General features: G+C 43.3%; 1 non-coding gene across 1 annotated transcript; it reads right to left on the bottom strand.

The window, feature by feature from the left end:
- Nucleotides 1–16,503: 16,503 nt before the first annotated feature.
- LOC148093464 (small nucleolar RNA SNORA65) lies at nucleotides 16,504–16,632 on the bottom strand. Its single transcript, XR_015714302.1, has one exon. It is a non-coding gene; the product is annotated as a small nucleolar RNA SNORA65 (small nucleolar RNA).
- Between the last annotated feature and the right edge of the window lie 598 nt (nucleotides 16,633–17,230).

Here is a 17,230-nt window from a genome sequence, read left to right as displayed (position 1 = left end):
CTGTCACCCATTTTGGTGTGTGATTTCTAGGCCCCCAAATGCCTCTATATGTTTATAAATAACATACTGCTATAAAAGTGATTGTGCTGTAGCTACCACTCTGTAAATTAAAATATTTTTCTCATTTATTAACACAAGGGGAGTATATTCTGGGTCGATAACTCTGGGATGTACATTGTATTCTATTGTATCAACTACCTGTTTTAGGACATTTAGATCCTGTTCAACATTCTGCTACTTTAAAGACTACTTAATGGAACAAGCCTTTACATATGATTTTGTTGATTTGTTAGTGTCAGCGTAGGTAACTGAGAAAACATGACTGCCGATTGACCTGTGAGCGGAACCCGAGCAGTTGGAGGCTCCTCACTCCCTCCCCTGTCCTTGGAATGTACATTCTGCCCACTCTTCCCACAGTGGGAGCTGTTTTTAAGGAGCGGCCTTGAGGGGGTAAGGTGTTGTTGAGACCATCTGGACGGTATACGTGACTGAACCCAGTTAAGGCCTTTATATAAATTTTTAAGATTCTGGAGAGAGGATGCTGAGATCTGCTTGTTTTGTGGCCCCTAAGACAACAAGCCTTGGAAGGAAACCCCTTTGCTCACTAAGCCTGCCATCTACCAGCCTGGGCTGACCTGCCCCCTTCTGTGCTCCCTCTGCCTGCTGTGTCCCGGGCCAGTTTGTGAGCCAACAGACAGGAAGAATTCTAACCACAGCCAGAAGGAGGTAGAAAGCTAAGGGAAGGGCTATTGTGACTTACCCGGGAAGTGGCAGGCATGTGGCAGGACTGGGTAAATGCTGTTAAGTGAACCAAGTGTCAGAGTTAGCACTAGTTTTGTTTAGATGAGTGAAAGAACAAATAGCTCTGAGGAGTCTGAGAAGACAACTGGGACACACTAACTTTGTGTCCCTAAAGAACAGTTTTGTGAAGTCTGAAAACCTAGAAGTATGTTTAATAGCAACAAGTCTTGCCCTTTTGTCTGCTCTAGTCCTGAACCAAATAAAATTTTATTTTTATAATTGAATGAGTTCAGAATACATTATGTTCACTCTTATGTCTGGAATCATCTTTATCTCCCTTTATTACGTTAGCTCCAAATGAACTTTTCCCATTTTCCATCAGGCACTTTGATGGCATTTTTTTTTTTTTTTACCCTCTGAGCTATGGAACAGGGTTGGAGTGAGGAGGTAAATATTTGAAAATTTGGAGCAACCAGTCAGCTAGGAAAGAATAAAATATATATATTAAAAAAACCTTCCTCTTGCTCTCTTTTTTTTAAATTTTAAATTTTCAGACTTTGCTGCATAGGTGTGGTCCTTTCAGGTCACTCACTCGTTCCTCAAGGGGCCACTGGAGAGTCATTTTAAGTATAGTTCCCAGGTCTGAACTGAGGTGCAGTGAAAGGTTCAACTGTCTGAAACATATTTCGAATCATCTACCCAGAACATAGCAGGAACCAGGAAGTGGGTGGGCAAGACTCAGAGCAGCCAAAATAGGCTGCATCAAATTGATGAACTGAGCCTGGCCAGTGTGGCTCAGTGGTTGAGCATCAACCATGAACCAGGAGGTCATGGTTCGATTCCCTGTCAGGGCACATGCCTGGGTTGTGGGCTTGATCCCCAGTAGGGGGCGTGCAGGAGGCAGCCAATCAATGACTCTCTCATCATTGATGTTTCTATCTCTCCCTCTCCCTCTCCCTCTCCCTCTCCCTCTCCCTCTCCCTCTCCCTCTCCCTCTCCCTCTCCCTCTCCCTCTCCCTCTCCCTCTCCCTCTCCCTCTCCCTCTCCCTCTCCCTCTCCCTTCCTCTCTCTGAAATCAATAAAGACATATTTAAAAAAGAAATTGATGAACTTAGGCAGGGACATTTTACTCATGGGAGAGGCCTTCAGATTCTACTCTTACTCTACACTGAAACCAACACATTTTAATCAGTGGATTCTGAACACCCAGCAGATTATTAGCAGTGGATTAGAAAAGGGAGTCAGGAAGGCTGGAGGGAAGCAGAAACAGTGAGCAACCCAAAGAAAAGGAACAGAAAAACTAAAACCTCCAAAGAGAGCAGCATGGGGCTAATAAACCTATGTGCAAAGAGTCTTACCCAACGCAACAGCCCCCACGGAGACTGTCACCGGCGTGCATGAGGATGAGTCATCAGAAAATGTAACCTAATAGCAGAGAGCAGAGACTATGATGGAGGAAGATTTCCATTCAAAACCACGATGTCTTAAACATTTTGATGCTTGAAGGAGTAGCACTTGCAGTCATCTAGGAAGTTTGGCTTTTCCCAGAGGATTCTTCCTGGTTTATAGAGTTAAACCACTAAATGTTTGGTGAGATATGAGAATACTGGTCACTTACCAATGAAGTCGTAGATGACTGGGTTGTGTGGAAAGGAGATGAAATGGAGAGTAGGGAAAGCAGTTGTAAAAACTACTTGAGTTTGAAGTGTGGAGGTGTCTGATGCTGGGCACAGAATGAGTGCTAAGTGTGTATGTGTAGAATGGAAGGGAGCTTCTTTCAAGACTGACTCTCCCCAATGCTTTGGCTGTCACACTGAGAGCTGCATGTGATGGAGGATAGTTGAAAGAGGAGAGGGGGAAAGTCAGCCTCGGAGCTCGGGCAGGACCAGGCTGCAAGTGAAGGGTTCCTGAAATAGAAGCTGCTGTGGTAGCTGATGGTGCCTGTGTTAGGGCTGCTCTGTGTGGCATTTGACCCTGGAGGTGCTCCCATCATTGAGAAGCGTGGCTGACCTCACAGCTGTGCCTGGGAGGCCTTCCCCTGCTCCGTCTAGTGCCTGCAGGGATACCTCAACTCTAGGGCCTGCAGTGGTACCTCAACAGGTTGGTGAGGAGTCCTTGTCATGCCTGGCCCTTATGGGCCACACTGACTGTGTGAACAGCAAAGCAAGAAGAGCCCTGAGGTTATTATTTTGATAAATCTAGCCCTCATTTCACTAGAAAGAAAACAAAACAAAAACTGAACTATTTAGGTTATTTAATAGATAGATTTCTTATTTTTGAATCATCCATGAAGAATCATTTCATAGTAATTCACTGGATATATGGTAAACACACTTAGTTTTATTTTTTATTTTTTAATTTTATTTATTTTTTTAAATCCTCACTCGAGGATATTTTCTCCATTGTTTTTCAGAGAGAGGTGGAGAGAGAGTGAGAGGAACATCGATGTGAGAGAGACACATTGATTGGTTGTCTCCCACACGTGCGCTGACCAGGCCCTGGGATCGAGCCTGCAACTGACGTACATGCCCTTGGCTGGAATTGAACCCAGGACCCTTCAGTCCGAGGGCCTATGCTCTAACCACTGAGCAAAACTGGCTAGGGCATTAAAAGAAAGAATAAATTTGTAGAGTTTTAAAAGATACATATTTCACTAAAATTTTCACTATTACTTGACAAGGCATCATGCCCTCTAAGGTCTTTAGGTAAACTGCATAAAGATCACATAATCATTTAGTGTATATTTTAATATTATTGTTATTTATTTACAAATCACTTCTTATTGGAAAAGTTTTAACTATTTACGAGAGTCTTATGAGGAAGCCAATATGGCTCCTATTTTATAGATGAAGAAAAATGGAGCTCACAGGAGTGAAAGGAGTGGCCTCAAGGAGTACCAGTAAAGGAGTTAATGTTCCGAAAGAGAAGATCAAAGTTCCCTGTAGTAACAAAAGTCTCCTAGAGTAACAAAAGTCAACATTTTGATGTATTTTCTCTAAGCTTTTTTCTTATAAGTGCAAAGTCTATTATAATATTAGATAAATATTTCCTTATGCTATTCAGTAGTCTCTGAAACCATGGTTTTGAATAGTTGTGTATCATTCCCTCATGCAGATGTCCCATAGTTGATTTGACCAGTCTTCATTGTGGGATTTTTGTGTTTTTTTCTTATAAAGAATGCTGTGAGAAACATGTTTGTACATACCTCTCTATGGGCAGAGAGGCCTAATTTGTGCAGAGATTGTCTGAAAAACCTAGAGAAGTAGAAAGCCACCATCAACAAGCATCTAGAAAGCACCTGAAATGTGCAAACAACTCTTTTAAGTGTGGAAGAGCAAAGATGGAAGAGACAGAGTTAACAACTTGATTAATACTTGACAGTGTACAAGAGTATACATGAAAGATAATACTACAAGGTGGCAATAAACCCTCATGGCATGGAATGAGCAGCAGCACATAAAGTCATGCTGTGCAGAGAGTTAACACTAAAAAATGTTGATTTCTTTAGTTTGCAAGAGTTGAGAGTTTGGACCATTGAGAATGTAGAACTTGAGTTGGGCCCCAAAGGACCATTAAGTGTGGTGTGGATTTAGAGTAAAACAGATCTGGCTTCAGCTATCAGCTTTGCTAATTACTATTAGCAATAGGAACTTGGACCAGTTACTTTCTCTCAATGCTCAGTTTTCACATCTGCAAAATGGGAATAATAATATAAATATCACAGAGGATGAAATGGAATAATGACTGTGAAGGACTTTCTGATGTTATTAATGATTATAAATAGACACATTTCAGAAGAGTACCTGGGATTCTGATATCACTTTACAGCCACTGTTCCTCATAGACAGAAAGTATCTTGCCCTCTGGTATTTGAAGTGTCAGAGCAAGCAGGAGTTTGGGGCAGCAAGGAAATGTTCAAGAACTGCTGTGTTCTAAAGTGGGAGCAAACCTGAAAAGGAACTACAAGAGTACATGCCAAATGCTGCATCTCAGTCCTCTTTTGAAATGGTTTTGCCTCTAGAACATTTGCAGTTCAGTGCTCCAGGGACACTAAGTGGCTTGTTGGCAGCACAAAATGTTGGTTTCACAGTCATCCTGTGCCCGTTAGGGATGGTGAGGAACTGTGGCTCTGCTTGTCCTAAGAGGGTGCGTATTCTAGATGGATGGAGGGTAGTACCTCTTCCTTGTCAAAAATAACATTGCACAAAGTTCTTCATTTGCTGTGCAAGCAGAGAAGCTGGAAGCGTAAGTAGAATGGAAAACCAATCTTTCCTTCTGAAGGTCCTGAGGAAGAGAGCATCTTCGTCGTTGGGGACACTAAATGGAAGGCTGACTCGCCAGCATGGAACATGGTTAGGATTGTAAATGTGTTGGATAGGACAGAAACAGGGTTCCCATATTTTATTTGGGAAGGGTTTTGCATAGAGAGGGGGTCCTGAGAGTGGGCAAGGGAGAGTGGGCCTGATGGAGGTCCAGAATGCTTGGGCTGGAGGGCCCTAGGACTAACATCCTGGGGCTGTGCCAGGCAGCACAGAGCAGGGGTTAGGGGGCGCCGGCGAAGGCCGTTACTGTTTGCGCGAGTGGGCAAGTGTGTGTGAGAACATGTAGCAGCATGTGAGTGTGTGAGAGCGTATGTGTGCGTGCATTTGAGAATTATGAGTGTATAATTATAAGTGTATATGTAGGAGTGTGAAAAAGCACGTGTGTGTTTGTGAGAATGTAGGAGTGTATGTGTGTATGAAAATATATGAGGTATGGGAGTGAGTGTGAGAACATATGAGTGTAGGTGTTTGTCCAGTCAAAGGAAAGCTCATGTTGAGACCACCAGTGAAGGGCATCTCTGAACCTGTAACTGGAGTCCCTGGGTTTTTAACTTCCAATACTCTCTGATATCGGCCCTGTTGGAGTTTCTCTGGGGTAGCCCCATAGCATGGTGTCAAGTGCGGGAACTCGGGAATCAGCCTGCCTGATGCCTTGTCTGCATAAACCTGGGCGAGGACCTTCACCTCTCTGTCCCTCAGTTTCCTTGTCTCTAGGATGTGGAAGATAATAGTACTTACCTCATAAAAGAGGTTGGGAGGGTTAAATACATGAGGTAATACACGTAGGGCATTTAGCACAGTGTCTGGAACATAATAGCTGCTGGTAAAATTTAACCATTATGAAATGTTGAGTAAAGGAAAATTTCATGCCCATTCAGGCTGTCATTTGGAAAACTATTTTGATTAATTAAAACATCCACATCAAAGGTCAAATATACAGGGTGGCCCCCCCCAAATGTATACATACTTTGAATAATTATTAATTCCAATGGGTTAAATCTGAGATGAAAGAAACATCAATTGAGCTATCAATTATAGGGACACCCTATATAACAAAGTGGAAGTTTGTATTCACCTCTGTTCACCATTCCTATAGTTCTCTCATCCCTATAAACACATATACACTGTTATTAGTTTCTTATGCAAACTTCTAGAATTTTACTTTATGCATTTAGAAGCAAATACAAATACATATCCTTTTTATGCAAATGATAGCATATGATGGATATTACTTCTGTACTTTTCTTTTTATCTTTAAACTTAAAGATATGGAGATCTTTCCATATGGGTATAGAATGAGCTTCCTCACTTAAAAAAAGCTGTATAATATTCCATTTTTTGGGAGGTACAATAACTTATTTTCTCATCTGCTCTTGATGGCCACTTGGGTTGTTTGCAATCTCTTCCAAACTCTTGATGTGATATCTGTAGAGCCCTCTGCATGAAGCCCTTCTAGAAGGTTATCCATGTGCTATGGCAGAGGGCAGAAGGATCTAGCGCCCTCTTTATCCCTCCGTTTGCTACAGAGTAAATTGTCATCAGGGCAGGTGAGAGGGTTTTATGGAGTCTGAGTTTTGTGAGATCAACCTTCATTAATTCACACCCATGGGAATTCTGTTCTTCCCACAGATGAGACCTTTGCGGACCATCCAGAATCGGGCCCTTCCCCAGCAGAGTGTTAACTCGCCAGTAGAGGGCTCTCTTCTTTTGGGAAAAATATAAATGCTTCTGGGAAAGGTTTTAAACTTAATACCCAGACGTGGAGTGTGGCGTTTCTTTTCTCTGTAATTACCCAAAGTCACACAGGTAGTCACTACTACTCAGGAGCTACAAATTCCCAGCGTGTCATTCCTCTGAAGATTTAGGGATTAACTGAGCACTGCCATTGTGTTTTTTTTGGATGTGTTTAGGGGGTCTGTGGGGAGGAAGCATGTTCAGCATTCCACTGGGGCTTTAGGGCACGGCCTGTGACCTGACCCAGATTATAGCTTTTCCCTCCTTTAGGATGTGCTGTATCCTGGTCTCAAGATTTAGAAGGCACACGTGCGTATATACCAGGGTCCCTGGAATCTGCTTGTGAGGCCTGTTAGCAGGGCCCTTCACCCCTGCTTATAAATCCCTGTTATACAACCCCTGGTGGCTGCTCTTCGCCAGGTCAGGTGAAAATCCACCTCAATACTGTGAAGAGAGGAAAGGAGCCAACATTAATTTAGCATCTCCTGAGGTAGGTGTGGTGTGGCTAGGCCACTAGGCTCTATTTCTCTTCATTCTTGGCTGGTGGATATTATTCCTGCTCCCCTTGCCCCCACCCCCTTCCAAAGCAGTTCTGGAAGCCAGGGCTCAAGAAAGTGAAGTGCAGTGCCCAGTGTCACATAGGTGCTCACCACTGCTTAGGAGCTACAAGTTCACGGCTGGAATTTCATTGTTGGCCAGTGCAATACAGAGTCCAAACTTAGTTTTCCAGGACAGCTCCCTCCCTCAGGGTGTGAGCAACTTAACCCTGACCTGAGAAGGTCAAGGTGACTGACTCAGCCCAGTGAGGACCTTTCCCCTCTGCTTCTGACCTCTGGTGCAGTTCGAGAACCAACTCAAAGCATTTTTCTTTTTCAGATAAAGGTACAGTCATGTTCATGAATTTCTATTTCCCTTTCTTCAGAGCACACCTAGGCTGGTATTGAACAAGTTCCAAGAAAATAGAAGACGCAAAGGGTTTGAGAAAGTGAGTGTAAAACTTGGTTCCTGCAAAACGCCCCAGCCTGAGCCTGGTCACCCAGCGCAGATGAGCACCTGTGTGCAGGGCTGTCCTGCCCTCCAGCCAGAGGGCTTCCAGCTAGAGGGAGTGGGAAGGCTTCAGGCTGGTGAGCTTTTTCCAGGCCAAAGCCGGCCTCTCAGTCTTATTTTGGTTTAAGAAAGGACAGAGTGAAGAGAAAGTGTGAGGCGAGTGTTTAGATGCTAGTCAGATGAGCCCTACAGGGGCTTTTCGTGGTGTCCATGTAATTTTGCACAAGTAGAGAACACTCTAATGGGAGCATCAGCTGCTGCGGCCAACGTAGATAACATTTTGCCCTTCTTAAAACTCAAGACTATTTGGTGCACTGCTTTTGAACTTAGTCTTATTAGACTTCCTCACAGAATTTTGAGAAACCATGTTTTGCATTACCTATTAGCAGTCACAATGTTTCACACCTGTCAAGCTGTGCCAACAACGTTTATTTGTTCAAATCTCTGTAGAGTTGCAATAAAATAATGTGGACGTTTATAACTGAAAAGGAATTATTCAAGGAATGGATGCTAAAAAGGAGTTATTGCTGACTCATTCCCCAAGTTTTAAGAATCTACATTGGTGGCTTAGTCCAGTGGTTCTCAAACTTGAGCGTGCATCAGAATCACGGGGAGGGCTTGTTAAAGCAAATTGCTGGTCCCCGCCCCCAGAGTTTCTGATTCCTTAAGTCTGGAGTGGGCCCCACAGTTTGCAATTTTTAACAAGTTTGCTGGGGATGCTGATGCTGCTGGTCCAGGGACGACGCTTTGAGAATTACTGACTCAGCACTGGAAAAGCTCAAGATAGTAGAAATATTGTTGCTTCTCCCTTGCCCCTCCCTCCCAGACCTGGTAGGAGAAGGTAGTGATTAATGGGGCAAGCTTTGGACTCAGAGAATGGGGTTTGGATTCTTCGTCCAATACTTTCAAAGATGTGATCTTGGCTAATTTACTTCTTAGCACCTCAGTTTTCTCATTTGAAAAATGGGGGCAATAATTTCTAGTTCATGGGGTTGTGTGGAGTGAGACGATGTACATAATTAGATTAGAACAGATAGTATATTATATAGACAAATACAATATGCACGCTAAATGGTAGCTCTTCTTTCCGTTCTCGCATAGCTCTGAAGTAGCTTACTTGTTAGGGTTACTAACAACAGGACAGAATAAAAATAATTAAAAACTGGCATGATATTTTTAAATAATTGGGGAGGTAGTATTTTTCTTAAGCACTAAAATCCCCTTTAATGAATCACAGTCCTGGCATTATGGGCTTGTTGTCACCTGAGGTCAAAGGAAAGCCCGAGGCCTCTGATCTCATCAGTGCTGAGGAGGTGGGGAACAAGTTAAAGAAAAGATTAATTGGGTTCATAGCTTTTAAAAGATGAAACCCAAAACCTTCCCAACTGTAGGAATAGGCAAGGCTGTTTCAAATTTTTAAATTTGATCTTGACATTCTCACCCCTTGCAAAACTGCCTCCCTTTCTAACTTGTCAGGGTAATGGAAATTCCCACTCTTGGTTTCAGGCTGTGCATCTCTGGAATGCAAATTGTATTTTCTAGGAGTAATAGCACATTAATCCAACAATACTCACTAACTCTATACTAGATTAGCTAGGTGTTACCTAGGAAAAATCCAGTGTTTTGCCCCGAGGGAATAGGACACTATGGAAGCTGAATTGGAGGAAAGAGCTGAAGTCTGGGGCAAAGTGGGGACTTTAGGCAACCAAGGGCACTGGGGGGCAGAAGAGAACTGCCAGTGACCAATTTAGTCAGCCAGCTGCTCATTCTGCTGGGGAGAGTTGCAGCCAGGGCTTCCAGTTAGTTCTCTGCAAACTTTAGGTCCTACACAATTTATTCTAACGTCGTGTTCTGGAAATTGCTGCTGCTTTTGTGGTGACACCCGAGAGGATGATTTTGGTTGCAGAGTTCTCGGTAGCCTCAGTGGCACCACCTTCTCTCCAGGCCCCTCTCCTCAGTTCTCGTTTGGAGAGCCAGCCACCCTGGAAAAAAAAGGAAAACACTGGTCTAGTTGTTTGAGTTAAGTCCAGCCAGCAGTGACTGCTTTGGGGTGTTCAGGCAAAGATAACCCCGAGTTTTTCCCCTTCTCTACTTCTAATGATGACTCAGTCACCTGGAGCAGATGTTACATAAGCCTTGTCCTGATATCCTGGGAAATCCTGAGACTCTGCAAGGGTAAGACTGAAGAGCCAGCTATGACTTTGTTTCATTGTAATAGCTTGTGCTGACTGGGAATCTCAAAGCAGGTTCCATTGAATGTTTTTAGTGATTTTTAAATAAATTAAAATATGTTTGAGTTACAGTTGCCATTCAACATTGTATTAGTTTCAGGTGTACAGCATAGTAGTTAGACATTTATGTAATTTATGAAGTAATCCCCCCAATAAGTCTTGCACCCACCTGACACCATACATAGTTATTACAATATTATTGACAATATTCTCTAAACTGCGCTTTACATCCCGTGACTGTTTTGTTACTGGCAATTTGTACTTAGTGACATTTTCCTGGCCATCAGATGGAATGAGAGCACAGGCCCGCTCCCCACTTGGACTTCAGCACCAGGCTGGCTTTACTTTATGACAGAAGCACCACGCACCACACATCTGATTGTAAAGCCAGAGGCCAGAAGTTTCATTTTGTAGCCCCTTTCAGGTCCTTGGGCTTTGCTGCAGGCTGGGATCCTCTGTTCTTCCCCAGCTGGCAGCCTTCCATTTTGAATCTAAAGTAAACATATGCCCATTCCCAAGGCTCTGTGGCTGGGCAGTGCTGCCAGCTGGCGTGATGGGACTGAAGGTCGGGGCAGGGCTAAGTTCAGGTTTAGCTGGTCTGGTATTGAACTTCAGCCCTGTCCTGTCTTCACTTGGCAAAGGGGGTAAAAGTGAGGGGAGGTCACTTCTGTGACCAGTGTCCTCAGCCCACGTTGGGTTTGTGTTTGGAAGACGAGTCTGGCCTGTGGAGGGCCCGGTGGAAAGGGGGGGAGGATGTCCAGTGACTGTTCAGGAGGCTAAGCAGCTTGGCATGGTGCTGGCAGGTTGTGTGCATATTGTAAGAACACATTAATGTGAAATATGGACATTCAAAAATAATAATAGAATAAGATGGTTAGAGAAATTGAAGGCATTTTGAATGAGTCATTTAGTGGCTCCTGATACTGTTGTATTTATATCCAGGAGTCCTGTGGGCACTTCCTAGAAATAACCTCCCCAAACCCAGGTCTGTGTAACAAGCCCGTGTTAGCTCTGGGAGGACACTAATGAGTAGAGTTAGAGTTGGGGGTTAGATCAGGAGGCCTACAAGGTTCTTGCTAACTCTAAGATTCTCTGAATTACTTGAAGGTGAAACTTCCTAAGCACCTTTGCCGGTAATTCCACAAATGACATTTCTCGCCATTGCCACACCTCTTCCTTGGGAATGGCTCTCTTGGGGGCTTGGAGTCACTTCAGAAATGAATGCATATGAGTTCTCTTGGGCAAATCTTTTCGAGAAGCTGTAGGCAAGTTGGTTGAAGTCTTCCTGCACTGTTACTGGACGGGACCCTTCCATGCTAATAAGGTCAGCAGGATGCTGTTGCCCTGATTAGCTCTCCCTGCAGGAGGGATCTTCTTTACGTCAAGCAGAATGGTTCCTAGTTTGTAAGAAGAAACAAAGGGGACTTGAAATGGCTTTCTAGATGCTCCTTAGAACCAGCCCTTGCTTATGATAGAGGTTGAATTCATAAGGATTGGGGAAAGTAGGTTTTCAATAGGAATATTTTATTAAATGCAAAGAAGGGGATCACTCCAAATCCAAAAGCTGTTCTTGCCTATTATGTTACCCTCCTCAGAGACCATCTATGGCAACATCAACACTTCAAATGTGTAAAAATAACAATAGCCACTCAGACTCTCTCTTTATTATTATTGTACATATTTGTCAACGTAAGAACTGTCCAAACCTATAAGAATTTTTATGAGTTTATTTGAGCCAAACTTACAAAAATTGCCAGGAAGTGAAACCTCAATGGATTGAGACAATGCTCCAAAAAATGGCAGTTGTGCAGCTTATTTTATACATTACAATCAAAAGAGGAGGTGTAAGTGGGTTACATGAAATCCATTGGTGATAGATTAGGGAGGTGGGTACAGGATGCTTAATAGTCAACAATTAACTGGGTAACAATAACAATGAGAGGACTTGTGGTCTCTGCTCTGCCTCTGAGCTCTGCACTCTATGGTGGTTGTGCTTTGAGGGGTGGAGTGGGGCAAAGGAAATTACTTGGTTACAGCAAAGGCATGTTTATCAGGTATGTTACCCTAGATGCAAAGACAACAGACAGACTCAGTCAAGGTAAAGGTTGACCTTTGTTAGGGAAAAATACTGCCCTAGGACGTGACTACCTGCCAGGAACTGCTTTTAGTTAGAAAGTTTTTATTTCAGACCATCCTACATGGTTACTTTAGGTCTCTGAGTTTGCAAGTCCACCATGCAGGCCTCCCCTGAGCTAGTCAGGTTAGTATGTGGCCCCTTTTTGTCCGCATATTGAATCCTTAGAGAATCACTTTGAGGTGAATTTTATTGACTCTATTTTATAGATGAAGCTCCAAGAAGTGCTCTGTCCAATGTGTGGTGGCAGAGGAGTAATGGGTGTGTATCCCCCCCCCCCCCATGTTCCTTTAGCTCCAGCCATTCTGCTTCCTCCCACCATCTCTGGCTCTTACCAGCAGGAATCTGCTCCATTAGGCAAACTTCTGGCCGGCTGTCATGATCCTCCCAGACCTCTGTATTTTCAGACATTGTATCTTCCTCTTGCTCCTGCAGAAGAAAAACAACTTCTCCCCAACTGCATTGTGACCCTTCCTCCCTGAGACTTAGTTTCTCCATCTGCAAAAGGGGATAATTGCTGGGAATCATCTCGCTTGTTACCCTACCTCTCCCGCCTGAGCCACAGGTGCCTCCTCCCCAGGCAGTGAGCCCAGCATCTGATACACCTGTAGGCAGGAAGTACACAGGAAGCCAGGGCTTCTGCTCTTTATTCTTAAATTCTTTTCTTAATGTTTTATTATTGCTGCCCCAAACTAATTGCTAACTTTCCTGGCCAGAACCTTCTGACATCTGTTGCTTTGTCTCTCTTGTCCTTGAATCTCATTTTCTCCAGTTAGTAGCTGTTGACCTTGGGCAAATAACATCATTTTTCCTGAGCCTCAGTTTTCTCATCTGTAGAAAATGGGTTGAAAATATCTATCTTGCATGGATTAGTTGTGATGATTACATCAGTTAATATCTTATGGGAGAACTGCTAGCAAGTAGCAGCCACTTGGTTCATTTTAGTTTTAATTTTTCTTGATTTTGGTCTTAGAAACAGTAATCTTTTACACAGCAGATGTCAGTAATCTTTTAAACCTACTCTGCCCAGACACCTGAGCCCTTTCGCATTTCTGCCTCCATGTGCCCATGTGTATCCTCACTCTCCATGGCCTCTAGTCCCAGACCCTCAATGCTTCTGAGACTACTGATTTCGGGGTTTTGGGGGCTTCTCCCTCTTTCTGCTATACCTTTCTTGCTTCCCTGTGTCTTCTAGGCTTACCTCTGTGCCATTACTGCTATGCCCTTCTTGCTGCCACAGTCAGGTACTGAATAAATATAACAATACCTGCTTTGCATACCTCAGGGATTACTGTAAGGATCAATGGGGATGATTAATGCAATAAAAGTGCTTTGCAAAGTAAGATGGGATGCATTCACGTGCATTATGATGATGATGATTATCACTCCTGTTCTGTTTTCAGATGACTAAAAATATCCACCCAGCCTGGGCCTTCTCAGCACAGTCTTATCTCTCTTGGACTTCCCCATACTGGCTGAGCAATCTGACAGCTTAAGCAATGGAAGAACTTGTGGTAGACAGCAGTGTTGGGGGTGGAGAATGCCTGAGTAATGAATTACCTTCTTTAGGGTCCCAGTGGGAAATCGGGTACCCTGGAAAGTGTTAATTTACCTCACTTGGACGAAAGCTTTAGACCCAGCAAGCATTTCATTTGCCCAGGCAGCCCATTGTGATGATGACATTAAATAATCATTATCATTACGTGGCAATCCCGTCAACTTGGGGATTTAGAAAGTGTTTCTCAAGTCACATACATATAAGCAACCGAGATGCGCAGAATGTTCATCTAGAAGAAAGTATTTGTGAAGACAACATTTGTTTGTAATTGTCAGCATTTGGCAAAGGCAGGAAATGAAAGAATGAAATGAACCACAGCTTTGGATTCCTTCCAGTGTCTTTTCCAATCCCAAATCTTCTAGACGAGGGAGGGAAGCCTTCTTGTCGGGGACTGTGAGCTCTAGGGAGGGGAGTAGGAGCCTGCAACTCCAGCACCCCCTCGTCTAGGAAGTCATTTCAAAGGGAGCTGCCTCCAGGGAAAAGCAATAGCCCATTGGCCAATATTTATTTATAGTCTTATACTGTGTAAACTTGTCTTCTTTTAAAAAATTAAGAGCAAAATGTATTTTGGTTCTTGTTTGTTTGCACCAGCTCCAGGCACTCGTATCTGTTTTCTTTATTTCTGTGCTGGTTGCTCAACATCTTTGGTCTTGATGGAACTGGTTTTTTTCCTCAGCCCTTCCTTATTATTAATGTTCTTATTATTGGTTAGTTCTTCTATGTTTGCAGTGTCCTTGACAATCTTTCTTTATTAGCTGTTCTTTACAACAACACAGTAAGGTGGATCAGCCTTACTGAATATTTATCCAACAAATTGTCCAACATTTTCTTTTGTTGGCTTTTGTTAGGATTTATTACAGCCACTTTTTTTTTCTTTCTCAGAGTCGCCCTTCTGCAAGAAACTTATTTCATGCTTGTTCTTGTGGGGCTACATGAGCCAGGGGCTTATGTCATCTGCTTTCGATTGCGTTTGGTTTCTTCCTCCCCTGTGGCTGTCCCATCCTCCTCACAATTGTTGTTGCCTGTCCTGTTCGTGCAAGTGGCACTCGAGTAATCTAAGGCAGGTCTGAGTAGAGGGCTTCTGGTTTCTTTCCTTCCTTCCTTCCTTCCTTCCTTCCTTCCTTCCTTCCTTCCTTCCTTCCTTCCTTCCTCCCTCCCTCCCTCCCTCCCTCCCTCCCTTCCTTCCTTCTCTCTCTCTCTCTTTCTCCCTCCCTCCCTCCCTCCTTTTCTCCCTTCCTTTCCTTTCCTTTCCTTTCCTTTCCTTTCCTTTCCTTTCCTTTCCTTTCCTTTCCTTTCCTTTCCCTTTCCTTTCCTTTCCTTTCCTTTCCTTTCCTTTCCTTTCCTTTCCTTTCCTTTCCTTTCCTTTCCTTTCCTTTCCTTTCCTTTCCTTTCCTTTCCTTTCCTTTCCTTTCCTTTCCTTTCCTTTCCTTTCTTTCCTTTCCTTTCCTTTCCTCCTTTCTTTCTTTCTTTCTTTCTTTCTTTCTTTCTTTCTTTCTTTCTTTCTTTCTTTCTTTCTTTCTTTCTTTCTTTCTTCTTCTTTCTTTCTTTCTTCTTTCTTTCTTTCTTTCTTTCTTTCTTTCTTCTTTCTTTCTTTCTTCTTTCTTTCTTTCTTTCTTCTTTCTAACATTTAGGCACATTTCTAACTGGCCACTGGCTATCAGTTCTTTAGTACATGATTCGTTACCAAATAATCAGCCACTACTGATATTTTGTGGCTGTCATTGCTGTGGTTGAGTATATATTTGCTCTAAAGTGAACCACTGGACTGTTGAGCTATGAGGGAGATGTTTCAGGGATGGCGGGTGGTTTGTATGTTTTTTAAATTAAAAAAATTGATTTTGGAGGGAGAGAGAAAAAGAGAGAGAGACAGACAGACAGACAGACATCGATGTGAGAGACAAACAATCAGTTGCCTCCCTCACAAGCCCCGACTGGGGATTGAATCTGCAGCTTGGGTATGTGCCCTGACTGGAAATTGAACCTGCCACGTTTTGTTGTATAGGACGATGCTCCAGCCAACTGAGCAACACAGGCCAGGGCTGGGGATTCGTAGTTTAACAAAAAGGGACATCAATTCTGATCAACCAAGAAATGAGCAAGCCTTCCAAACCCCACCTTTATCACCACTGCTACCAGCACCATCTCTTCCACCATAAGAGCTGCCACGTGCAGTCTCGCACCACAACCAGAAATGTTATATTATGTTTCTATCTATGCACATATACCAAGATATTCTGATGTCGAGGAATTTATAAGTAAACAGATCATCTCCGAATACCATTTTAAATTTTGAATATGTATAACATCTGTTCTTCTTCTGCCTATCACTACGTCTTCATATTTCTCCATTACACTTACATCATGTGAAGGCTGTTGCTTACTTGTCCGCCTTACCCACTAGACTCTGGGTTTCTTGAGGGCACCAAGTACTGTGTGAGACACTTGGGAAACCTTTTAGAGGGTTAATCAGTGCTTGTAGAGTGAAGGTTAAAATGCTTTGGTTACATGAGAAAATGCTTTTGTAAACTATAAAACGTTTTACATCCTAATAAAGACCATTCAGATACAACTTCCGTTTATTGGAATTGCATTCCTTTGTCTCTATAGCAATGAAGGATATGTTTTACTCCGGCGAAGCTGGATCAGAAATACTTATCTATGTGATAGAACAAGACTGATGGCAATTTGACTGACTTTGTAAAAGATTAAAACGATCAGCCGTATAATTTTCTTCATTTCTGTCCCCTGCTTTTGGCACAGAGTCATCCACATGAAGAGCAACCCTGTTTCCTAAGCTGGGGTTTAGAATCAGCTCACCACTGGACTGCGCCGGCTGACGGGAAAACAGAACACTTCACGAGTTAGGGCGTCATCCTTGCACAGGGCCTTGAGGCTCTCCTCTGCATTGTTTAGCTTTAGTATGTGTGCTGCCGAAGGGAGCACCAGCCATAGTATGTTGGCTGGTTTCTGATGTTGGGCCTTCTTGGTCACCTGTGGCAATTGAGACAGTCCAGCAATGGGTGGGACAACAACCTCTGAATGTGTTTAAAATTCATTTTAAAAATTCTCTGCTGCACAGGTGGGTGTTTTAGAAAATGTCCTAAGTGAAGTTGTACTTACATGGGTTCTAGGTGTAGATGGTTCTGGAAAGCTATGAGGTATTCTGTGCTGTGCCAGATTTAAGCCAATGGGATAGGAGTTTCCAAAGCAATCAATGTTCTTAGCAGTCTGAAAATGGCCCAAGGAATGTAGAGGCTGTGAAGATGGGAGAAAAGTGGTTCTTCTGTCCGCTCTCTCATGGCATACTCCTAAAAACAACAACAAAGATACATGGGCCAGTTAAACAAACATTACAACTATTGATTAAAAAATAAGCTCTAGTCTGGCCAGCGTGGCTCAGCCGCTGAGCATTGACCTAGGATCCAGGAGATGGCGGTTTAATACCTGGTCAGGGTACATGCCC

The sequence above is a fragment of the Miniopterus natalensis genome, chromosome 3 (genome assembly GCF_054644295.1).
Source record: "Miniopterus natalensis isolate mMinNat1 chromosome 3, mMinNat1.hap1, whole genome shotgun sequence".
Taxonomy (NCBI): Eukaryota; Metazoa; Chordata; class Mammalia; order Chiroptera; family Miniopteridae; genus Miniopterus; species Miniopterus natalensis.
The sequence above is the reverse complement of the archived record's forward strand: the minus strand, read 5'-3'. Positions and strand labels throughout refer to the sequence as shown.